We start from the raw sequence: 26,796 nt of genomic DNA, 5'->3' as shown, positions 1-26,796 counted from the left end.
TATTCAATATTTTTCCCTTTTTAAAAAGTTTATATGGTATCTATTGTATTTAAATGTTATTACATTATATAAAAAGATACAAAGGATATAAAAGTAATAATTGCATCATCCATAATTTAAAAGAAGGTCCACATTTAAAAAAAAAACTTTGTGAACATTCAAATTCAAAATATTTGTTTTTAATAATATTTTACTAATTACAGACACACAAGATTGTAAAATGTCAATCAAATTGCAATAAGTTTAGTACATTGCTTTAATATTAGCAACTTGAGTCCACTCAGTTCAGCCATTGTAGCTATGAGTATCTTGAAATCTGAAAGAAAAATCTGAAGACCATTGAAATAAACCTAACACCTAGAAATCAATGAGAAAGGAAGATAAATATATACTAGTGCAAAAATAAGTTCAGATTAACCCCTTAATGACCGAGGACGTGCAGGGTACCGTCCTCAAAAAAAAAGGCAGTTAATGCCTGAGGAACGTACCCTGCACGTCCTCGGTGGTGGAAAGCAGCTGGAAGCGATCTGCTCGCTTCCAGCTGCTTTCCGGTTATTGCAGTGATGCCTCGATATGGAGGCATCCTGCAATAACCATACATGGCCATCCGATGCAGAGAGAGCCACTCTGTGGCCCTCTCTGCACCGGACATCGATGGCCGGTATCGTTGGTGGGTGGGAGCCGACTTGGGAGGCGGGTGGGCGGCCATCGGTGTGCTGTGTTAAGTCACGGGGGGTGGGATCGGGGGCGGCACCGCCGGGGGCGCGCACGGACGCGCGCGCGTGCACGGAGGGTGGCGGGCGGGCGCGTGCATGGGGCGGGAGCGGGTGGGTACCGCTACACTACGGAAAAATTTTTAAGTAATAATTGGCCTAATCTTGTTTGTGCAAAAGCACAAAAAGAGATCGTGGAGGGTGGGGGGTTGGTTTTGTGTGGGGGGAAGCTACACTACAGAAATGCTTACAAAATGAAAAATAAAGACATTTTTTCTTCTAAACTGGGTACTGGCAGACAGCTGCCAGTACCCAAGATGGCGCCTATCAAGTTAGAGTGGGAGGGTTATAGAGCTGTTTGGGGGGGATCAGTGAGGTTGGGGGCTAAGGGGGGATCGTACACAGCAGCATATGTAAATATGCTTTTTTTAAAAAAATATATATATAGCTTTTATTTTAGTACTGGCAGACTTTCTGCCAGTACTTAAGATGGCGGGGACAATTGTGGGGTGGGGGAGGGAAGAGAGCTGTTTGGGAGGGATCAGGGGGTCTGATGTTTCAGGTGGGAGGCTGAGCTCTACACTAAATCTAATATTAACCCTGCAAGCTACCTAATTAACCCCTTCAATGCTAGCCATAATACACGTGTGATGCGCAGCGGCATTTAGCGGCCTTCTAAATACCAAAAAGCAACGCCAAAGCCATATATGTCTGCTATTTCTGAACAAAGGGGATCACAGATAAGCATTTACAACCATTTGTGCCATAGACTGCACAAGGCTGTTTGTAAATGATTTTCAGTTAGAAGCCTAAAATTGTGAAAAAGTGAATGATATTTTTTTAATTTGATCGCATTTGGCGGTGAAATGGTGGCATGAAATATACCAAAATGGGCCTAGATCGAATTCTTGGGGTTGTCTACTACACTAAACTAAAGCTAAAATTACCCCTAGAAGCTCCCTACATGCTCCCCTAATTAACCCCTTCACTGCTGGGCATAATACACGTGGTGACGCAGTGGCATTTAGCGGCCTTCTAATTACCAAAAAGCAATGACCAAAGCCATATATGTCTGCTATTTCTGAACAAAGGGGATCCCAGAGAAGCTTTTACAACCATTTTGTGCCATAATTGCACAAGCTGTTTGAAATAATTTCAGTGAGAAACCTAAAGTTTGTGAAAAAATTTGTGAAAAAGTGAACAGATTTTTTTTATTTGATCGCATTGGCGGTGAAATGGTAGCATGAAATATACCAAAATGGGCCCTAGATCAATACTTTGGGTTGTCTACTAAAAAAAAATATATACATGTCAAGGGATATTCAGGTATTCCTGAAAGATATTAGTGTTCTAATGTAAACTAGCGCTAATTTTGAAAAAAAATGGTTTGGAAATAGCAAAGTGCTACTTGTATTTATGCCCTATAACTTGCAAAAAAAGTAAAGAAACATGTAAACATTGGGTATTTCTAAACTCCGGACAAAATTTAGAAACTATTTAGCATGGTGTTGTTTTTTGGTGGTTGTAGATATGTAACAGATTTTGGGGGTCAAAGTTAGAAAAAGGTTTTTTTTTTCAATTTTTCCTCATATTTTATAATTTTTTTATAGTAAATTATAAGATATGATGAAAATAATGGTATCTTTAGAAAGTACCATTTAATGGCGAAAAAAAAAGTATATAATATGTGTGGGTACAGTAAAGGAGTAAGAGGAAAATTACAGCTAAACACAAACACCGCAAAAATGTAAAAAAATAGCCTTGGTCCCAAACGGACAGAAAATGGAAAAGTGCTGCGGTCATTAGGGGGTTAAAAATGTCTTTACATATTGGTTGCACGCTCTCCCGTGATAGTCCAGTTTTCATGTATCAGGTGACTCAAATACTTACCCCACCTATGTACACAGAGATTGGTCTCCCTAATCTTTTTTAGAAGGTGGTCGGAGCAGTGATGTCATTATGCCCCCTCTAAAGAGGTACAAAGGTTAGGGGTGAGTGAGACTTAAAGACAGCACCCAAAGCTTAACCCTTTAAGGACCGGGCATTTCAGACAAAAACGTCCCCAAAAGACCAGAGCATTTTCTGTATTTATGCCATCACTACATTTAAACAAAAATAGAGCTTTTTTTATATTTACCTATCAAAACTATATATATTTTTTTAGTACACAACCCAAAGTATTAATCTAGGCCCATTTTGGTATATTTCATGCCACCATTTCACCATCAAATGCGGTCAAATAAAAAAATGTGTTAACTTTTTAACAATTTTAGGTTCCTCACTGAAATTATTTACAAACAGATTGTGCAGTCATGGATCAAATGGTTGTAAATTCTTCTCTGGGATACCCTTTGTTTAGAAATATCAGACATATATGACTTTGGCATTGCTTTTTGGTAATTAGAAGGCCACTAAATGCTGCTGCACACCACACTTGTATTATGCCCAGCAGTTAAGGGGTTAATTAGGTAGCTTGTAGGGTTAATTGTAGCTTAAGTGTAGGGATCAGCCTCCCACCTGACACATTCCACCCCCTGACCCCTCCCAAACAGCTCTCTTCCCTCCCCCACCCACAACTGTCACCCCATCTTAAGTACTGGCAGAAAGTCTGCCAGTACTAAAATAAAAGGCTGCTTTTTTTACACACACACACACACATATATATATATATATATATATATATATATATATATATATATAATATTTTCTGCAGTGTAGGGTCTCCTTTTCTACCCCAACTGCCATGATCCCCCCAAACAGCTCTCTAACCCTCCCCCTCTACCTATTTGTCGCCATCTTAGGTACTGGCAGCTGTCTGCCAGTACCCAGTTTGCCTAAATTTATACATTTTTGTTTTAAAAAAAAAAATTAACCATTTTTTCAGTAGTGTAGCTGCCCCCTTTTTACCCTCCCCCTCCCAGATCCCTTTCCCTCAATGGATCCTACATAGGATCCCCCTCATTGACCTTTATCCCTCCTTCCCCCTCACTTCCCAGCTTTTTGTTTTTTTCTTTCCCTTCTGTGTAGCGTGGTGTAGCTGTCCCGCCCTCCTCCTGCCTCTTCCCGCCCACTCCAGTGATGGCCCGCCTACCCGTTTCCCTCCTTACGCTCCCACCCACCAACGATCGGCACCACTGCTGTCCGATGAATAGAGGGCCACAGAGTGGCCCTCTCTGCATCGGTAACTCTGCAAATCTATTTCTGCAGTGCCCGGCTCGTGGGGCATGCAGAAATAGCGCAATCTCGCTATTTCGAGCGAGATTGTGGCAGAGAGAAGCACAGGGTACGACCCTGGTCATTAAGGGGTTAATAAATAGAGCCCAATATTTTAATTAACAATGTATTAAAGACTTTAATTCATTTATACATATAGATATAGCTCTGGAAAAAATTAAGATACAACTGCAAAATGATTAGCTTCTCTGTTTTACTATTTATTGGTATGTGTTTGAGTAAAAGAAACATTTTTGTTTTATTTTTTAAACTACTGACAACATTTCTACCAAAATTCCAAATTAAAATATTGTCATTTAGAGAATTTATTTGCAGAAAATGACAACTGGTCAATATAACAAAGATGCAGTGTTTTCAGACCTCGAATAATGCAACGAACACAAGTTCATATTCAATGTTCATATTCAATTTTAGACACAATACTAAGGTTTGAACTTAGCAAGAGCTTTTTTTTTTTACATTGGGAAAAACGGGAGTTAAACATAGCTGAGCTAGATCACTACAATCAGATTAGATTCCAATTCTCCTACAATGGCACCTGTATAATGTAGTATATAATCAAACAGGTAAACATATATGTCACATAAATGTCTAGTCTCGGTGGCCGATTTACTAACCCCCGAATGCTGCTATATGCAGCTGTTTCCGAACAAGCCTTCAGACTCACCGGAAACAGGAGTTAAGAAGCAGCGCTCTAAAGACAACTGCTCCTTGACTCGTCCGCTGCCTCTGAGGCTGCAGACAACAATCCGCCCAATCTCATACGATCGGGTTCATTTACAACCAGGGGTGAAACTACAAAATGTTGACTTGCCACTGCCTGCACTGATATCATGTAAGTGTGAAATGATACCTCACTAGTGTCTCTGACCACAGGGGTTAGTGTTTCTATTTTACCCATTGGTGTTTATGTGTGTGTATGCGACTGTGTGTGTATGGATGTATGTGTGTGTGTGTGTGTGTGTGTGTATGTTTGTGGAACCAGCAAATTACAGACCTTGTTACTACAGCATGGGGGGGGCGGGGGGGTAAACAGTGTTACTATACAGTACCACTATATACAGTACGGGGGGGGCTGGACCATGTCACAGACTACTGTGGTCACTCTATAAAGTACTGGAGCCGGTAGGGTCACTAAGTCACTATAGACAGTACTGGTGGGTTAAACAGTGTCATTTTATACAGTAATAGGGGTCAAACCATCTCACAGACTGTGGGCACAGGGTACCTCCTTTTGCAGATATGTCATCTGATTCACATTTTTTTTGTTTTAAATGTAAAAAAAAGAAGATATGTATTAAACTCACCTTTTCTTTGGGGGGGGGGGGGTAAGGGGGCCCTTCTTAGAGTCTTACACCTGGGCCCTGTGGTTTCTAGTTACGCCTCTGTTGACACCCACTGCTAGCAAATCTGCAGGGGGCGGCATTGCATAAGCAGTTCACCAGAACTGCTTGTGCAATGTTAAATGCTGACAGCGTATGCTGTAGGCATTCAGAGATGCAGGGCTGACATGATTCGCTATAGCTAATATTGTTCGCCCAGGGTATGATAAATCTACCCAAAGGCTCAAGCAGTTTGAAAACGTCTATAGTTTATGCAAATCCTGATTGGCATCTGAATACTTTGGAAGAGTATGAACTATTTGAACGCTGAAGAGCCATGCCTGCTAAGACTAGATTATTAGTGGTGCACTAACTGTAGCACCGAGAGCAATGTTGTTATTTTGCGACTCTTTACGTTACGACATAAATAAGCGTTTTATGAGTTGAAAGTAAATGCTCTCTATTGAAAACAATAGAATGTATACGCTAGCCGGGTTTATGTGAATTCAGAGCTCTGGTTAACTCTTTTGCAATGCACAACAGTTGCACAAAAATACATTTAAAGGGACACTAAGTCAAAATTTAACTTTCATGGACTCAGAGCAGCAATTTAAAAAAAATTCTAATTTACTTCCATTAAAAAAAAGTGCACATTCTTTTTATATTTAAACTTTCTGAGGTCACCAGCTCCTACTGAGCATGTGCAAGAATTCACAGAATAAACGTATATGCAATTTGTGATTGGCTGATGGCTGTCACATGGTACAGGGGGTGTGGAAATAGACATAACTTTTTAAAATTGTCAGAAAAAAAATCTACTATTCATTTAAAGTTCAGACTAAGGCGCCTATTTATCATATGTCTGTCGGACCTGATCCGACACTGCGGATCAGGTCGACAGACATCGCTGAATGCGGAGAGCAATACGCTCTCCATATTCAGCTTTGCACCAGCAGTCTTGTGAGCTGCTGGTGCAACGCCGCCCCCTGCAGAATCGCGGCCAATCGTCCGCCAACAGGGGTGTCCACCAAACCCGATAGTACTCGATCGGGGTGATTTCCGGTGATTCCTGTCCGCCTCATCAGAGCAGGGCGGACAGGGTTATGGAGCAGCGGTCTCTTAGACCTCTTCTCCATAACTTGTATTTCTGGCGAGTCTGAAGACTCGCCAGAAACACGGGCCTTCAAGCTCCGTTCGGAGCTTGATAGATAGGCCCCTATGTGCTATTGCATTGTCTTGTTATCTTGCATTTGTTGATTATGCAAATCTACTGTGTTGACTGGTCCTTTAAATGTACAGATTAACTCATATTAACACTGATAAATATTCTTTTTAAATATGCATTAAAAAGTTATAAGGTCTCAAAGATAGGAGGTCTCACGTGTTAAAAAAAAAAAGGCAAAAGGCTTTGACATAGAGATGTCTAAATACGTATATGTGTATATATTTATGTATATATATATATATATATATATTGTATATATATATATATATATATATATATAAAGGTACCATGTGTGTGTGCATATTTATTCATGTATGTGTGTGTATATATGTAATTTATAGACATATATATATATAAGTGCATTGGAGTCCTTTGCAGTCAAGTAGCTGAAAACATGAAAATCATATTTATTCAATATTCATATTAATAAAATATTTAGCTGTGTATTTACTGTTAAACGGACATGAAACCCAATTTTTTTTTTTTTTGCATGATTTAGAAAGAGCATGCAATTTTAAACAACATTTCAATTTACTTTAATTATCTAATTTGCTTCATTCTCTTGATATCCTGCTGAAAAGCATATCTAGATAGGCTCTGTAACCTGCTGATTGGTGGCTTGCACATATATGCCTTGTGTGATTGGCTCAACATGTGTATTGCTATACATAATATATATCCCCCTCATTGACCTTTATCCCTCTAAATAATGAAGAAAATTACGGCTAAATTATGAGTTTTGCGTTAAGGTGAAAAAGCAGTGTTTATCAGGTCCTAACGCTGCTTTTCATGCCCACTGGTATTACGAGTCTTGCAGGTTTAGGGGCACCGCACACTTTTTCGTAAAGCTTTTTTCAATGAGACTTGCATAGTGTCGGTATTACAAGCTTGTCCTGGGAGGCCAAAAAGTGAGCGGTACACCCTATCCTGCCAAGATTCCTAACACATTTTAAAGTCAGTAGTTATGAGTTCTTACACTACAAAGCTGTAGCATAAAACTCATAACTAAAGTGCTAAAAAGTACACTAACACCCATAAACTACCTATTAACCCCTAAACCCCGCCCTCCTGCATCGCACACACTATAATAAAATTATTAACCCCCTAATATGCCGCTCTCGGACATCGCCACCCACTAGAATAAACATATTAACCCCTAAACCGCTGCACTCCCGCCTCGCAAACACTAGTTAAATATTATTACCCCAATCTGCCGCCCCTAACATCGCCGCCACTATACTAAAGTTATTAACCCCTAAACTAAGTCTAACCCTAACTCTAACACCCCCTAAATTAAATATAATGAAATATATCGAAATAAAATTACTATCATTACTAAATTATTCCTATTTAAAACTAAATACTTACCTATAAAATAAACCCTAAGCTAGCTACATATAACTAATAGTTACATTGTATCTAGTTTAGGGTTTATTTTATTTTACAGGCAAGTTTGTATTTATTTTAACTAGGTAGAATAGTTACTAAATAGTTATTAACTATTTACTAACTACCTAGCTAAAATAAATACAAATTTACCTGTAAAATAAAACCTAACCTAAGTTACACTAAACACCTAACACTACACTACAATTAAATAAATTACCTAAATGAAATACAATTAAATAAATCAAATACAATTAGCTAAATTACAAACCCCACTAAATTACAGAAAATAAAAAACAAATTACAAGATCTTTAAACTAATTACACCTAATCTAATAGCCCTATCAAAATAAAAAAGCCCACCCAAAATAAAAAAAAAACCCTAGCCTAACTAAACTACCAAAAGCCCTTAAAAGGGCCTTTTGCGGGGCATTGCCCCAAGAAATCAGCTCTTTTACCTGTCAAAAAAATACACACAACCCCACAACAGTAAAACCCACCACCCACACAACCAACCCCCCAAATAAAACCCTAACTAAAAAACCTAAGCTCCCCATTGCCCTGAAAAGGGCATTTTCATGGGAATTGCCCTTAAAAGGGCATTTAGCTCTATTGCGGCCCAAAGCCCTAACCTAAAAATAAAACCCACCCAATACAACCTTAAAAAATCCTAACACTAACCCCCGGAAGATCCACTTACCAGGGAGAAGTCTTCATCCAAGCGGCAAGATGTCCTCAACGAAACCGGCAGGAAGTCTTTCATACAGATGGGCATCTTCTATCTTCATCCTTCCGACGCGGAGCGGTATCCATCTTCAAGACATCGTGCGCAGAGCATCCTCTTCAAACGACGACTACCCGACGAATGAAGGTACCTTTAAGTGACGTCATCCAAGATGGCGTCCCTTAGATTCCGATTGGCTGATAGAATTCTAGCAGCCAATCGGAATTAAGGTTGAAAAAATCCTATTGACTGATCCAATCAGCCAATAGGATGAGCTTGCTTCTATTGGCTGATTGGAACAGCCAATAGAATGCAAGCTCAATCCTATTGGGCTTAATTCCGATTGGCTGATAGAATTCTATCAGCCAATTGGAAATCTAAGGGACGCCATCTTGGATGATGTCACTTAAAGGTACCTTCATTAGTCAGGTAGTCGTCGTGGGAAGAGGATGCTCCGTACCGGATGTCTTGAAGATGGACCCGCTCCATGTCGGAAGGATGAAGATAGAAGATGCCGTCTGGAGGACCACTTCTGCCCGTCAGGAGGACCACTTCTGCCCGTCTGGTGTACACTTCTGCCGGCTTTTGTGAGGACATCTTGCCGCTTGGATGAAGACTTCTCCGGTAAGATGGATCATCGGGGGTTTGTGTTAGGATTTTTTAGGGTGTATTGGGTGGGTTTTATTTTTAGGTTAGGGCTTTGGGCCGCAATAGAGCTAAATGCCCTTTAAGGGGCAATACCCATCCAAATGCCCTTTTCAGGGCAATGGGGAGCTTATGTTTTTTAGTTAGGGTTTTATTTTGGGGGGTTGGTTGTGTGGGTGGTGGGTTTTACTGTTGAGGGGGTTCTGTGTAATTTTTTTACAGGTAAAAGAGCTGATTTCTTGGGCAATGCACCGCAAAAAGGCCCTTTTAAGGGCTATTGGTAGTGTAGTCTAGGTTTTTTTTTTTATTTTGGGGGGGCTTTTTTTATTTTGATAGGGGCTATTAGATTAGGTGTACTTAGTTTAAAGATCTTTAATTTGTTTTTTTATTTTCTGTAATTTAGTGGGGGTTTTGTAATTTAGCTAATTGTATTTGATTTATTTAATTGTATTTCATTTAGGTAATTTATTTAATTGTATGAGTAGTGTTAGGTGTTAGTGTAACTTAGGTTAGGTTTTATTTTACAGGTAAATTTGTATTTATTTTAGCTAGGTAGTTAGTAAATAGTTAATAACTATTTAGTAGCTATTCTACCTAGTTAAAAATAAATACAAACTTGCCTGTAAAATAAAAAAAAACCCTAAGCTAGATACAATGTAACTATTAGTTATATTGTAGCTAGCTTAGGGTTTATTTTATAGGTAAGTATTTAGTTTTTAATAGGAATAATTTAGTTAATGATAGTAATTTTTATTTAGATTTATTTAATTATATTTAAGTTAGGGGGTGTGTTATGGTTAGGGTTAGACTTAGTGGCGGCGACGTTGGGGGGCGGCAGATTAGGGGTTAATAAATGTAGGTAGGTTGCGGCGACATTGGGGAGGGAGATTAGGGGAAGAAATATAATGTAGGTGTCAGCGATTTTGGGGCAGCAGCAGATTAGGGGTTAATAATGTATAATGCAGGTGGCGGTGATGTCCGGAGCCGGCAGATTAGGGGTTAATAAATATATGTAGGTGTGTCTGCGATGTCGGGGCAGCAGATTAGGGGTTAATAAGTGTAAGATTATGGGTGTTTAGACTCGGGTTCATGTAGGGGTGTTAGGTGTAAACATAAAATGTGTTTTCCCCTAGGAATCAATGGGGCTGCGTTACTGAGCTAAATGCTGCTTTTTTTGCAGGCTTGAGACTTTTTCTCAGCCGGCACTCCCCATTGATGTCTATGGGGAAATCAAGCACGAGCATGTACAACCAGCTCACCGCTGACTTTAAGCAGCGCCTGATATTGGAGTGCAGTGTGGAGCTCAATTTTGCTCTACGCTCACGTCGGTGCCTTTTAATGCCGGGGTTTATTAAAAACCTGTAATACTAGCGCTGCAGGAAAGTGAGTGGTGACAATAACGTGCAAGTCAGCAACGCACCCCTCTTACCCGCAAAACTCGTAATCTAGCCGTTAGATAATATAAGTAAATTGAAGAGTTGTTTAAAATGTTTATTTCTTCTATCGAATCATGAAAGAAAAATGTTGGGTTTCTTGTCCCTTAATATTTCACATTCCCTATGCTCTTCACATAGGGCATTATGTTCAAATAATTTTTAAATATATATATATATATATATAGATATAGAAGAAATATTTATTTAAGAATAAATAGAAAATTCTATGTAAAGAGCATTGGAATCTAATATTCAGAATTCATTTCGGTTTAGCGCACGTGAATAAATGTAACCGGGTTAGCGCGTGAGTATGGGTGCTAGTTTTTTGTTTTTTTTTGCATGTTTGTGCGCTCCTTTGAAGTCTATGGAAAATAAGTTATCGCTGTCACAATAATAATATAATACTAAGTTCCCCTTTTTACCCGTCTGGTTTTTGCCTTGCACTCTAACTTTTTACTTTCAACTCATAATACAAGCACAATAAATATACTCTTTTGTATATATATTTTAAATATTTTTTTATTGTTTTGGAATTTCCAAGTCATTTTTATTTTTTGAAAAGTCATATGACCCTTTTTTTTACACGGATGACAGCAATATTTTATAATCCTTTATGCTTGGAAATTTACCAGTGCTGAATACACTTTTTAGATATAAATACATTTTTTGTGACATATATATGAACCTGTTTTCATTATATACTGTATAAAATAGATTGTTTTATTTCATTAATAACAGTGTCCACCCTAATGCTTTTTTTTTTAGCGCTACTTCCTTGTGGTACATTAAACATATTCTCATTGGATTCTTTTACAGTTCTTTTTAGGTAAAGCACAAAAGATGAATTTTAACAGAAAAAAATGTATAGGGAACGTTGGTGTTTGAATATTTTTATTATTTTTCTGTACCTCTTTGAAAATATATATTTAAAAAAAATGACTATATCAATACAATATACAATTGTTGTATATATTGTATCACTGTAGATATATATCTTTAGAGACAACCATATTCATGTGTGTGTCTGTGCTTCAAAGCCTATAATTCTACTTGCTGACAATCCCTAGTCAATAAATTGTGCTCCTAAGGTTCATAAGTTAAGTTCTTATCATTTTTTACCTATTATATTCTCTGCAGCTTGTATTGATTTAAAAGAGACGTGGGGTGAATAGTAGATGGTCATAACGACTTGACTATAGCACCCAAGACGTAGAATAATGAGTGAAACTGAATCAATGAAAACATTGTGTGTCATAGTCACTCTTTGTATTGCAGGAAGATCCAGTAGGCTCTCGGAATGTTATTAATAGTGGACTTTTAAATCCTGATACTGAACAAAAAAAGGAAGCATTTTCAAGGGATCAAGGTTATTATTTACTTATGTGAAACACATATAGAAAGATCTATGCTGTTTCAACGTAGGTTGTTTATTTTTTATGTCTGACATTGCTTTTTTACATCTTTTTTCAGAGTCTTTTGCTGATTAAGCATTTATTAAAGAAAATTGGAGACTTACTTAAAAATGAAATATTTTGTGGTACCTTATCCCTGAAAATCAATTGAAATTACTCTGTGCTACGTTTTGCACAGACTTATTCTAAGTTTATTGAACATCTGTGTAGTGTGACATTAGTGGAGAATAACAATTAGAAAATTGTATTGTGTGTGTATTTTTCCTCCAATATAATGGATCAAAATTTATTGTCTGATCTTTTTTGTCCGCAAATAAGTACTTTTCAAAAACTATCTGATTACACTGGACTCAAAAATGCATTGGGCTAGATTAGAAGTGAAATGCAATTGATAACGTAGGGTAAATTATCTTGTGCTTGGACATGCTCTAAGAACAGCGCACAATCTAGTATTACAAGTTGGAGATAAAATTTATTAACCTATTTGCTACTGGGAATTTCAGAGAAGAACTTGCATTTTTGCTATCACTCCATTTAAACAGAAATAGAGCCTTGGTTTTATTGATTTACCTGTCAAAACTATATATTTTTTTTTAAGTGGAAATCCTATTTTAGTATATTTCATGCCACCATTTTACCGCCAAATGCGATCATATTAAAAAAATCGTTAACTTTTTCAGAAACTTTGGGTTTCTCACTAAAATTATTTACATAACACTTGTGCAGTTATAAGACAAATGATTGTAAAAGCTTCTCTGAGATCACCTTTGTTCAGAAATAGTAGACATAAATGGCTTTGTCATTGGTTTTTGGGAATAGAATCCTGTTACTTGCAGCTGCTCACCACACCTCAATGATTCCTGACAGTGAAGGGGTTAATTTTAGCTTTAGTGTAGAGATTACCCTCTCACCTGACACCTCCCTCCCCCTGAGCCCTACCTGGTCCCTCCAAAACAGTTTTCTTACCCTCCCTCACCCCCACTGGTCACCACCATCTTAGGTAGTGACAGACACTATGCCAATATGCAGTCTAGGGTTGTTGTTTAATTATTATTATTTTTATTTTTATTTTTTCTGCATTGTAGTGATCCTCCTCAACTCTTCCATCTACCTGATCGCCCTTAGCTTTCTAACCCTTCCTCTCCCACTAATGATGGCCCTCTTTAGTACTGGCAGCTGCCTGCCAGGACCTATAGGCACATATATATATATTTTTTTTTCTGCAGTGTAGTGGTCCCCAAACATCCCCCTCTGGCGACCATAAGTTAGGGCCCCCACCCCCAATTCCACCTTTTTTCTGTAGTGTAGCTCCCATCCCTTCCTCTTCCTTAATTTTTTTTTTCTGCATTGTAGGGTCCATCTAACTACCTCCTTCCCCTCTGCCACTTTGCCACCCACCGCCTCCTGCTTTCCCTCCAACACCTCTTAGCAGATGATCATTACAGACGGTGACAAACACAGTGTCACCATCTGTAATGATCTGGCATCTGCCTTCATATTGAACCAGAGCACCCATTGTGCTCCGGTTCCATATGCAGGCAAGATGCCTGGAGCTCAGGAACTACAGCTGTTGGCTGTAACTTTACAGCCAAGACTGCTGGAGCTTCCTGTATCTCAGACGTATATATATATATATATATGTTATGCGGTACAATGGGCTTCATACCACATGAGATATATATATACAGATTGGGCCAAGGGGTTAAAGGGACAGTCAAGTCAAAATTAAACTTTCATGATTCAGAAAGAGTACACAATTTAAACAACTTTCCAATTAATTTCCATTATTTAAATCTGCATAATCTTTTTTACATAAATATTTTCTGAGGCACCAGGTTCTACTGAGCATGTGCAAGATTCACAGAATAAATGTTTATGCATTTTGTGATTGGCTGATGTCTGTCATGAATGCATTAGGAAGGAAAATATAACAAAATCACATTTGTCAAAAAAAATCTACTACTCATTTGAAAGTCAAACTAATTCATTTGACATTGTCTTTTGTATTATGAATTTACTGATGATGCTATTTTATTGTGTTTAGTGGTCCTTTAACAAGAGAATATTAATGTGACTGACATTTGTTTTAGCATACAATATACTTTTAATGCATAGGGGAGGGTGAGTTAAGTGTTGTTCTTGAGCGAAACACAAAAAAAGCGATGAATTTTTGGAGACTTGATGTGAAGTGTTACTGCTTGAAAATATGAGAGAGAGAGAGAGAGAGAGAGAGAGAGAGAGAGAGGTATAGTAAAACTAACGCTAAAATACAGCATAATACTTTTAAATAAAATCATTAAAGATGGCCACTAAATTTAATTTCTAAAGCATTGTTACTACATTATTATTGTTTTTCAGTGGTTTGATCTAGCGTCCTACTATGGCCTCAATTAATTAAACTAAGAACACAGCATTTGGCTTATATTTTATATTTGCACCAAATTTATTTGTGTATTTAAATAAAAGGAAACTTTTACCCATAAAAATTAAGCCATTTTTTTTAATTTGTTAAAAATTATGCACAATTATTATTCACATATATTTAATATTTTCTCAATTTCCATCAGTTTGTGCCCACATTTGTCCTTCAGCTTTATTAACTGCCATGAGCAGCCTTCTGAATGGTAATTTTTATTCACCACCTCTGAGGTAATTAATGCTGTAGGAACCTACAGGAGATATTTGTATCTTATATAAAACAAGTTATGAGGAAAACAGTAGTTTAATGCCAGTTTCTGAAAAGTCTTAGTTCATGTAAACCATGGAATGCTTACTAATTATTCAAGTAAAACAGACAACTGACAAGAAATCAAAAAATTACCTAAAATCAAAGGAAGCTTATTGTAAGATGGACCCCTTGGCCTCGATCCGATATGCAGCGTCGCCCGCAAAAGCCGGCGATGCCAAATTTTGCGCTGGTTTGGTATCACATATACGGCGTAACATAGAAGTTACGCTCGTATATTTCTGCCTTTGGCTGCAGTTTTTTGGCCCATAGACAGGTATACCAAACCAGCGCAGTTTGGTATCCAATATACAGCGTAAGGACTTACGTGGCGAAAATGGAGAAATCCTACTAAATTTTCATCTCGCCACAAATTGCAGGCGCAGTAAGCCTTACGCTGTCTATTGGAGCCCCGTAACTCCCTAAACTACCCCCTGATCGGAACAGCCAATAGAATGCGATCTCAATCTGATTGGCTGATTGGATCAGCCAATCGGATTGAACTTGAATCTGATTGGCTGATTGAATCAGCCAATCAGATTTTCTTACCTTAATTCTGATTGGCTGATAGAATCCTATCAGCCAATCGGAATTCGACGGACGCCATCTTGGATGACGTCATTTAAAGTAATCTTCATTCATCGTTCAGTCGTCGGGCCAGCTGGATGTTCCGTGTTGGAGGGCTGATGAAAGAAGATTGAAGATGCCGCTTGGAGGAAAACTTTGCCCCGATGGAGGACCTCTTCTTTGCTGCTTGGATGAAGACATCGCCGGATGGAAGACTTCTTCTTTGCCGCTTGGATGAAGACATCGCCCAGATTGGATGAAGAGTTCGGCCCGGCTGGGTGAAGACGACTCAAGGTAGGGAGATCTTCTGGGGCTTAGTGTTAGGTTTTTTTAAGGGGGGTTTGGGTGGGTTTAGAGCTGTTAACTTTTGTAATTTAGAATAGGGTAGGGAAATTTTTTTATTTTGGGGGGCTTTATTATTTTATTAGAGGGCTTAGAATAGGTGTAATTAGCTTAAAATTCTTGTAATCTTTTTTTATTTTTTGTAATTTAGTGTTTGTTTGTTTTTGTAATTTAGTCTAGTGTATTTAATTGTATTTTAATTTAGATATTTGTAGTTTATTTAATTTATTGATAGTGTAGGTGTATTTGTAACTTAGGTTAGGATTTATTTTACAGGTAAATTGGTAATTATTTTAACTAGGTAGCTATTAAATAGTTATTAACTATTTAATAGCTATTGTACCTAGTTAAAATAAATACCAAGTTACCTGTAAAATAAATATAAACTCTAAAATAGCTACAATGTAATTATTAATTATATTGTAGCTATCTTAGGGTTTATTTTATAGGTAAGTATTTAGATTTAAATAGGAATATTTTAATGAATAATATTAATATTAATTAGATTTATTTTAATAAGAATTTAGTTAGGGGTGTTAGAGTTAGATAGGGTTAATATAGTTAATATATATAATATAATAACGATATTAACTATATTAACCCTAATATAATTAGGGTTAATATAGTTAATATATATAATATAATAACGATATTAACTATATTAACCCTAATATAATTAGGGTTAATATAGTTAATATATATAATATAATAACTATATTAACTATCTTAACCCTAATATAATTAGGGTTAATATAGTTAATATAGGTGGCGGTGGTATAGTGGGATTAGATTAGGGGTTAATGTATTTAATATAGGTGGCGGCGGTGTAGGGGGATTAGATTAGGGGTTAATACATTTATTATAGGTGGCGGCGGTGTAGGGTGATTTAGATTAGATGAAAAAGAGCTGATTACTTTGTAACAAAGCCCTGCAAAAAGCCCTTTTAAGGGCTGGTAAAAGAGCTGATTACTTTAGGGCAATGACCCGCAAAAAGCCCTTTTAAGGGGTGGCAATAGAGCTGTTTACTTTGGGGTAATGCCACACAAAAAGCCCTTTTCAGGGCTATTTGTAGGGTTAGACTTAGGTTTAGTGGTAGGGATAGTTTAGTATTTTAGGGGTTAATTAATTTAATATAGGTGGCGGCGGTATAGGGGGATTAGATTAGGGGTTAATTAATTTAATATAGGTGGCGGCGGTGTAGGGGGATTAAATTAGGGGTTAATAATTTAATATAGCTGGCGGCGGGGTAGGGGAATTAGATTAGGGGATAATAATTTTAATATAGCTGGCGGCGGGGTAGGAGCTCACATTAGGGGGTAGTTAATGTAGGTGGCGGCGGGGTCCGGGAGCGGCGGTTTAGGGGTTAATAAGTTTATTAGGTGGCGACGGGGTCCGGGAGCGGCGGTTTAGGGGTTAATACATTTTTTATTATTAGGAGAGTGAGGGGGGATAGCGGATAGAGGGTTAGACGTGTCGGGCTATGTTTGGGAGGAGTGTTAGACAGTATGGGAGATTTAATAACTTAGTCAGGTTTTGTAGGCGCCGGCAGTTTCTAAAGTGCCGTAAGTCACTGGCGACTCCAGAAATTTGTACTTACGCAGATTTCTGGACATCGCTGGTTTATCAGACTTACGGCACTTTAGCATCTGACGGCGCCGTATATGGGATAGCTCGAGTTGCGAGCTGAAACTATGGGCGGCAGGGGTTCCCTCGCTTGCACCGCAAATTACGATCTATATTGGATCGCGCCCCTTGTGTTTGAGCGTGCATTTTTGGATTAAATTAACATATTTTTCAGGAGAGATGTGAGTATTACAGGTAAAAAATCCCCCAATCCAGAATTTCAAAATCCAAACTTTTTCATTAAAGGGACAGTCAACACCAAAATTTTTGTTGTTTTAAAATCCCTTTATTACCCATTCCCCAGTTTTGCATATCCAACACAGTTATAATAATACATGTTTTACCTCTGTAATTATCTTGTATCTAAGCCTCTGCTGACTGCCCCCTTATTTCAGTTCTTTTGACAGACATGAAGTTTAGCCAATCAGTGCTCACTCCTAGGTCACTTTACGTGCATGAGCTCAATGTTATCTATATGAAACGTGAACTAATGCCCTCTAGTGGTCAAAATGTATTCAGATTAGAGGCAGTCTTCAAGGTCTAAGAAATTAGCATATGAACCTCCTAGGTTTAGCTTTCATCTAAGAATACCAAGAGAACAAAGCAAAATTGGTGATAAAAGTAAATTGGGAAGTTGTTTAAAATTGCATGCCCTATTTAAATCATGAACGTTTTTTTGGACTTGACTGTCCCTTTAATGTTTAAAATAAATAAATACAGTTATTTAAAAAAAATACCATTTTATCCGCCAGTAAGTCACAATTTGTTCTAACTGTGCCTTTGATTTAGTTTTTGTATTCTAAAATGCAAATGATAGTCTATATTTATTTAAAAGAACAACTTTTACCTTTCTTATTACAGTACTGTACTATGTATTAAAAAGTATTAAAACATTATTACAAAATTGGCTTTAGGTTGCATATACAAGTTGTATTGTGATATGTAAAGATTAATTAAATTACTTGAGATGTTTTTGTTTACACTTGATCCCATTCCTCCCTCCAAGCTGTCCCATTTACAGATGCAAATAAACAAATATTCCTAAATCAAAACCGTTTCCTTTCCCAAGCAGTTTGGGTAAAGGGTTTTGTATCTGTAGTATAATAACATTTGCATCAGTTATAACACAAGTAATATTTTTAGTTTTTGATAAATCTTTTAATTAGTATTTTGTTGCCCTGAGGCCCTCTCAAGAATTCCACTCATTAACCATGTACAACATATTGATCTATATGTCTACGTTTTCCAAAAGGCCAAACACAAATCCCTTTTAAAGTTTTATTTAGGATTTTCTGTATAAATTAAATTGTATATTCATGTTTATATTTGTAAAAGATGCCGTGGATAAAAATAAAAAAACACAGGAAAATGAAAAAATAAAATGTCTTTGTCTGTAATCATAGTTCAAATGACATTAAGAGACAGGAAAGTGGACAGATCTTGGGTCACACTGGTGGGGGCTTAATCACACTCAGGAGTGATTTACAGTGATTGGCTGTTGTGGTGATTGTGACCTGAAGTTGACCCTTTGAAATATAATGCAAAGATTTTGTACATGATATAAACAGTTGTCTGTAAATGGATACCATATATTTTAAATTATCACTAGTAAAGAGCAAAATTGTTTGGTAAACATATTGCCAAAACTGTGGTTATCTTGTTCAAAAATGTACAATATAATAATATCAACCAAATTTACCTATATTTTACCTATAATTGAGAAATACCTGAATAACAAGAAAAAGTTCAAGGTAGCAAAAATAAATTAAATCTTATTATTTAACTCTACTTGAAAATATTTATTGTTTAAAAAAATATAATCTATTTATAACCCATTTCCCAGCTTTGCATAACCAACACGGTTATATTAATATACATTTTACCTCTTTCATTACATTGTATCTAAGCCTCTGCAGACTGCCTCCTTATATCAATGCTATTAACTGACCTGCATTTTAGCAAATCACTGCAGACTCATGAATAACTCCACAGGAGTAAACACAATGTTATCTATATTGCACACATGAAAAAGTACTTTCTTGCTGTGAAAAGCTAATAAAATGCACTGAGAAAAAGGTGACATTTAGAGTTTTAGGGGTAAATTTATCATGGTGCGGACAGACATGATCCACTATAGCGAATCATGTACGCCGCACATTGAAAAATGCTGACAGCATACGCTGTCGGCATTTATCATTGCACCAGCAGTTCTTGGGAACTGCTGGTGCAATACCGCCCTCTGCAGATTCACGGACAATCGGCCGCTAGAAGGGGGTGTCAATCAACCCGATCGTATTTGATCGGGCTGATTGCTGTCCGCCACCTCAGCTTCAAGCGGAACTGAAGTGGAGTGGTTCGAAAGCAGCATTTGCTGCTTCATAAATCGACCCTCGTGTGACTTTCTAAAGAATATTAATATAACAATGTTGGTTGTGCAAAGCTGGGGAATAGGTAGTAAAGGCGTTATCTATCTTTTAAAACAATAACACAGTCAAGTAGACTGTCCCTTTAAGATACGTATAATTTAAATTAATATAATGGCAGTATTTAGTGTTAATTTGTAGATATCTGCTACTAAGCTAGGCTTTCTTATGTTTTGAATTATGAGACCCCCAACTATTTTTTCAAAGGACGACTAAACACAGTAGAATAACAAATTGAATACATGCACAATAAAAAGACAACGCAAAAGCACTTTGTTTGAATTTCAATTGAGCAGTAGATTTGTTTCTACCAGGTTTTAAAGTTAGTTCAAATTTTCTCTCACTGCATCATGTGACGGCCATCAGCCAATCACAAAATGCATATATATATATATATATATATATATACATATATATATATATATTCTGTTATTTCTTGCACATGCTCAGTAGGAACTAGTGCCTCAGAAATTGTGCATTTAAAAAGATTGTGCACGTTTAGATAATGGAAGTGAATCGGAAAGTTGTTTAAAATTGTGTGCTCTGGGTCATGAAAGTTTAATTTTGACTTTAGTGTTCCTTTAAGTTAATGGCCTAGATCAGGGGTAGGAAAACTGTGGCCTACACAATATTCCCATCTCAAAGGAAAGCAATGGTGGAGAGACCCACACTATTATAGGCAGAAAACCCCTAACGACCATCAACATTCTGAGTACGTTGTGGTCATTTAGGGCTTAAAATGGAATATCTTATTACAGCAGAAGTTCTTCACAAAAACAAAAATGAAAATGAGGCTCCATCCAAAGTAAATTTCAGAGTGGCTTGGTCATATTTATTTTAATTAGTCAATATATTTGTGGAAATTTGTTTTCTCTCTTCTTATGTAAGTACCTACATTATATCCTTGATTTTGCCACTAGACCCACAAAGCCTAAAATAATTACTATCTGGCCCTTTTCAGAAACGTTTGCAAACCCCTGGCTAGATTCATAGCTGCTTGTGATGTTGCTGAGGAGCTACTCTGTGAAGGTAACTGCTGATTGGTGGCTGCATATATATGCCTCATGTTATTGGCTCATCCAATGCATTTAGCTAGTTAGATAATAGAAATAAATTGGAACTTTGTTTAAAATTTTATTTTCTATCTCAATCATGAAAGAAACAAATTGGGTGTCATGTCTGAACTAGAACACAGGTGAAATAATCAGCTGATCGGTAACCATGGCTACCAACCTGCTCTCACCTAAGCAGCTAATTATTACTCCTGTGCTCTAGTTGAGATATCATGAAAATCTGGCCTGTTAAATTGAAAGAAGCCCCTATTTTTTCTTTCATGTTATAGATAGAGGGGGATTATTTATCATCGTGCGGACGGACATGATCCGCTATAGCGAACCATGTCCGCCGCACATCGATAAATACCGACTGCATTACGCCCCATGCAGATTCGAGGCCAATCGGCCGCTAGCAGGGGTTCTCAATCAACCCGATCGTATTGGATCGGGTTGATTTTTGGCTACCTGTCCGCCTCAGAGCAGGCGGACAGGTTATGGAGCAGCGGTCTTTAGACCGCTGCTTCATAACTTGTGTGTCTGGTGAGTCTGAAGGCTCGCCAGAAACACGGGGCATCAAGCTCCCTACGGAGCTTGATAAATAGACCCCAGAGAGTATAGTTTTAAATAACTTTTCAATTTACTTCTATTATCTAATGTGCTTCTTTCTCTTGGTATCCTTTGCTGAAGAAGCAGCAGTGCACTAATGGGAGCCAGATTAGTGCACTGGGTGAGCCAATAAGATGAGGCAGAAATGTGCAGCCACCAATTAGCAGCTTATGAGTCTACCTAGGTATCCTTTTCAACAAAGGATATCAGGAGAACAAAACTAATTAGATAATAGAAGTAAATTGGAAAGTTGTGTAAAATCACATGCTCTATCTAAATTATGAAAGACATTTTTTGAGTTTCATATCCCTTTAAGTAGGGTTACCATATTGCCACTTTAAAAAGGGACACATATAAAAAATACATCTGTCAGGGTTCTTATACAAAAACATTTCTTTAAACAGCCATAAAAAACAGCCCTGACATATATATTTTTCAGATGTGTTCCATTTTAAAGCGACAATATGGTAACCCTACTTAAAGGGATATGAAACTCAAAAAATGTCTTTCATAATTTAGATAGAGCATGTGATTTTAAACCACTTTCCAATTTACTTCTGTCTATTTTTGTTCTCCTGATATCCTTTGTTGAAAAGGATACCTAGGTAGACTCATAAGCTGCTAATTGGTGGCTGCACATTTCTGCCTCATCTTATTGGCTCACCCAGTGCACTAATCTGGCTCCCATTAGTGCACTGCTGCTTCTTCAGCAAAGGATACCAAGAGAAAGAAGCACATTAGATAATAGAAGTAAATTGAAAAGTTATTTAAAACTATACTCTCTGGGGTCTATTTATCAAGCTCCGTAGGGAGCTTGATGCCCCGTGTTTCTGGCGAGCCTTCAGACTCACCAGACACACAAGTTATGAAGCAGCGGTCTAAAGACCGCTGCTCCATAACCTGTCCGCCTGCTCTGAGGCGGACAGGTAGCCAAAAATCAACCCGATCCAATACGATCGGGTTGATTGAGAACCCCTGCTAGCGGCCGATTGGCCTCGAATCTGCATGGGGCGTAATGCAGTCGGTATTTATCGATGTGCGGCGGACATGGTTTCGCTATAGCGGATCATGTCCGTCCGCACGATGATAAATAATCCCCCTCTATCTATAACATGAAAGAAAAAATAGGGGCTTCTTTCAATTTAACAGGCCAGATTTTCATGATATCTCAACTAGAGCACAGGAGTAATAATTAGCTGCTTAGGTGAGAGCAGGTTGGTAGCCATGGTTACCGATCAGCTGATTATTTCACCTGTGTTCTAGTTCAGACATGACACCCAATTTGTTTCTTTCATGATTGAGATAGAAAATAAAATTTTAAACAAAGTTCCAATTTATTTCTATTATCTAACTAGCTAAATGCATTGGATGAGCCAATAACATGAGGCATATATATGCAGCCACCAATCAGCAGTTACCTTCACAGAGTAGCTCCTCAGCAACATCACAAGCAGCTATGAATCTAGCCAGGGTTTGCAAACGTTTCTGAAAAGGGCCAGATAGTAATTATTTTAGGCTTTGTGGGTCTAGTGGCAAAATCAAGGATATAATGTAGGTACTTACATAAGAAGAGAGAAAACAAATTTCCACAAATATATTGACTAATTAAAATAAATATGACCAAGCCACTCTGAAATTTACTTTGGATGGAGCCTCATTTCATTTTTGTTTTTGTGAAGAACTTCTGCTGTAATAAGATATTCCATTTTAAGCCCTAAATGACCACAACGTACTCAGAATGTTGATGGTCGTTAGGGGTTTTCTGCCTATAATAGTGTGGGTCTCTCCACCATTGCTTTCCTTTGAGATGGGAATATTGTGTAGGCCACAGTTTTCCTACCCCTGATCTAGGCCATTAACTTAAAGGAACACTAAAGTCAAAATTAAACTTTCATGACCAGAGCACACAATTTTAAACAACTTTCCGATTCACTTCCATTATCTAAACGTGCACAATCTTTTTAAATGCACAATTTCTGAGGCACTAGTTCCTACTGAGCATGTGCAAGAAATAACAGAATATATATATATATATATGTATTATATATATATATATATATATATGCATTTTGTGATTGGCTGATGGCCGTCACATGATGCAGTGAGAGAAAATTTGAACTAACTTTAAAACCTGGTAGAAACAAATCTACTGCTCAATTGAAATTCAAACAAAGTGCTTTTGCGTTGTCTTTTTATTGTGCATGTATTCAATTTGTTATTCTACTGTGTTTAGTCGTCCTTTGAAAAATAGTTGGGGGTCTCATAATTCAAACATAAGAAAGCCTAGCTTAGTAGCAGATATCTACAAATTAACACTAAATACTGCCATTATATTAATTTAAATTATACGTATCTTAAAGGGACAGTCTACTTGACTGTGTTATTGTTTTAAAAGATAGATAACGCCTTTACTACCTATTCCCCAGCTTTGCACAACCAACATTGTTATATTAATATTCTTTAGAAAGTCACAGGGGTCGATTTATGAAGCAGCAAATGCTGCTTTCGAACCACTCCACTTCAGTTCCGCTTGAAGCTGAGGTGGCGGACAGCAATCAGCCCGATCAAATACGATCGGGTTGATTGACACCCCCTTCTAGCGGCCGATTGTCCGTGAATCTGCAGAGGGCGGTATTGCACCAGCAGTTCCCAAGAACTGCTGGTGCAATGATAAATGCCGACAGCGTATGCTGTCAGCATTTTTCAATGTGCGGCGTACATGATTCGCTATAGTGGATCATGTCTGTCCGCACCATGATAAATTTACCCCTAAAACTCTAAATGTCACCTTTTTCTCAGTGCATTTTATTAGCTTTTCACAGCAAGAAAGTACTTTTTCATGTGTGCAATATAGATAACATTGTGTTTACTCCTGTGGAGTTATTCATGAGTCTGCAGTGATTTGCTAAAATGCAGGTCAGTTAATAGCATTGATATAAGGAGGCAGTCTGCAGAGGCTTAGATACAATGTAATGAAAGAGGTAAAATGTATATTAATATAACCGTGTTGGTTATGCAAAGCTGGGAAATGGGTTATAAATAGATTATATTTTTTTTAAACAATAAATATTTTCAAGTAGAGTTAAATAATAAGATTTAATTTATTTTTGCTACCTTGAACTTTTTCTTGTTATTCAGGTATTTCTCAATTATAGGTAAAATATAGGTAAATTTGGTTGATATTATTATATTGTACATTTTTGAACAAGATAACCACAGTTTTGGCAATATGTTTACCAAACAATTTTGCTCTTTACTAGTGATAATTTAAAATATATGGTATCCATTTACAGACAACTGTTTATATCATGTACAAAATCTTTGCATTATATTTCAAAGGGTCAACTTCAGGTCACAATCACCACAACAGCCAATCACTGTAAATCACTCCTGAGTGTGATTAAGCCCCCACCAGTGTGACCCAAGATCTGTCCACTTTCCTGTCTCTTAATGTCATTTGAACTATGATTACAGACAAAGACATTTTATTTTTTCATTTTCCTGTGTTTTTTTATTTTTTATCCACGGCATCTTTTACAAATATAAACATGAATATACAATTTAATTTATACAGAAAATCCTAAATAAAACTTTAAAAGGGATTTGTGTTTGGCCTTTTGGAAAACGTAGACATATAGATCAATATGTTGTACATGGTTAATGAGTGGAATTCTTGAGAGGGCCTCAGGGCAACAAAATACTAATTAAAAGATTTATCAAAAACTAAAAATATTACTTGTGTTATAACTGATGCAAATGTTATTATACTACAGATACAAAACCCTTTACCCAAACTGCTTGGGAAAGGAAACGGTTTTGATTTAGGAATATTTGTTTATTTGCATCTGTAAATGGGACAGCTTGGAGGGAGGAATGGGATCAAGTGTAAACAAAAACATCTCAAGTAATTTAATTAATCTTTACATATCACAATACAACTTGTATATGCAACCTAAAGCCAATTTTGTAATAATGTTTTAATACTTTTTAATACATAGTACAGTACTGTAATAAGAAAGGTAAAAGTTGTTCTTTTAAATAAATATAGACTATCATTTGCATTTTAGAATACAAAAACTAAATCAAAGGCACAGTTAGAACAAATTGTGACTTACTGGCGGATAAAATGGTATTTTTTTTAAATAACTGTATTTATTTATTTTAAACATTAAAGGGACAGTCAAGTCCAAAAAAACGTTCATGATTTAAATAGGGCATGCAATTTTAAACAACTTCCCAATTTACTTTTATCACCAATTTTGCTTTGTTCTCTTGGTATTCTTAGATGAAAGCTAAACCTAGGAGGTTCATATGCTAATTTCTTAGACCTTGAAGACTGCCTCTAATCTGAATACATTTTGACCACTAGAGGGCATTAGTTCACGTTTCATATAGATAACATTGAGCTCATGCACGTAAAGTGACCTAGGAGTGAGCACTGATTGGCTAAACTTCATGTCTGTCAAAAGAACTGAAATAAGGGGGCAGTCAGCAGAGGCTTAGATACAAGATAATTACAGAGGTAAAACATGTATTATTATAACTGTGTTGGATATGCAAAACTGGGGAATGGGTAATAAAGGGATTTTAAAACAACAAAAATTTTGGTGTTGACTGTCCCTTTAATGAAAAAGTTTGGATTTTGAAATTCTGGATTGGGGATTTTTACCTGTAATACTCACATCTCTCCTGAAAAATATGTTAATTTAATCCAAAAATGCACGCTCAAACACAAGGGGCGCGATCCAATATAGATCGTAATTTGCGGTGCAAGCGAGGGAACCCCTGCCGCCCATAGTTTCAGCTCGCAACTCGAGCTATCCCATATACGGCGCCGTCAGATGCTAAAGTGCCGTAAGTCTGATAAACCAGCGATGTCCAGAAATCTGCGTAAGTACAAATTTCTGGAGTCGCCAGTGACTTACGGCACTTTAGAAACTGCCGGCGCCTACAAAACCTGACTAAGTTATTAAATCTCCCATACTGTCTAACACTCTCCCAAACATAGCCCGACACGTCTAACCCTCTATCCGCTATCCCCCCTCACTCTCCTAATAATAAAAAATGTATTAACCCCTAAACCGCCGCTCCCGGACCCCGTCGCCACCTAATAAACTTATTAACCCCTAAACCGCCGCTCCCGGACCCCGCCGCCACCTACATTAACTACCCCCTAATGTGAGCTCCTACCCCGCCGCCAGCTATATTAATTATTATCCCCTAATCTAATTCCCCTACCCCGCCGCCAGCTATATTAAATTATTAACCCCTAATTTAATCCCCCTACACCGCCGCCACCTATATTAAATTAATTAACCCCTAATCTAATCCCCCTATACCGCCGCCACCTATATTAAA

Source organism: Bombina bombina, chromosome 3 (genome assembly GCF_027579735.1).
Source record: "Bombina bombina isolate aBomBom1 chromosome 3, aBomBom1.pri, whole genome shotgun sequence".
NCBI classification, from domain to species: Eukaryota; Metazoa; Chordata; class Amphibia; order Anura; family Bombinatoridae; genus Bombina; species Bombina bombina.
This window is presented reverse-complemented; position numbering follows the sequence as displayed.